The sequence below is a fragment of the Echinops telfairi genome, unplaced genomic scaffold (assembly GCF_000313985.2).
Source record: "Echinops telfairi isolate 266 unplaced genomic scaffold, ASM31398v2 ScPeMD7_7005;HRSCAF=7975, whole genome shotgun sequence".
NCBI classification, from domain to species: Eukaryota; Metazoa; Chordata; class Mammalia; order Afrosoricida; family Tenrecidae; genus Echinops; species Echinops telfairi.
Genome location: NW_022110905.1, coordinates 108,368 through 109,001, shown reverse-complemented (window position 1 = coordinate 109,001; position 634 = coordinate 108,368).

Sequence of the window (634 nt, the reverse complement as noted above, 5' to 3'; positions counted from 1 at the left end):
GGCTGTGGAAATTATGTTTCCCTTGGAGTCTCCCCCGAAGCCAGCCGAAGGACTTTCGGTCAGGCTGGAAAGCTAGGTTTTGCCCTACGTCTTGCAAAGGCCAGCCAAATGCCTTCGTAGCACGCTGTGGAAGAGAGAATACTTTTGCAATACCAATCAGGCCATGGAAGGATGCCCCGGTCAGACTGGGAAGTGCGGCTTGGCCTAGCGTCTCCCAGCAAGCCAGGCATTGAAATTCTGGAAGGCTGCGGAAATGAGGATTTACCTGACGCTTCCCCCAAGGCCAGGCAACAAGGTTCTGGGTAATCGGGGCAAGCGAGGCCTTGCCTGGGGTCTCCATGAACGCAAGGACAAGGAATTCATGCCAGCCTGGGGATGCAGGGCTTTCCCCGGAGTCTTTCCTTAAGCCATGCAAGGGACTTGAGACGAGGATGAGGAAGTGTCCATTCACTGGGCATTGGGTCCTTTGCTTCCTGAAGATCAGTCCAGGGGGGTAATGTTGGGGTTTTGACTTAGAGTAGCTATGGGTACGATGCTTTCTTAAGAGGCACTGTTCGTTTATACATAACACCTCTATCCACGAGTTTCTGTGAATTCAGTTCTCCAAATTTCCCAGACTATCACAGTCGTGTAG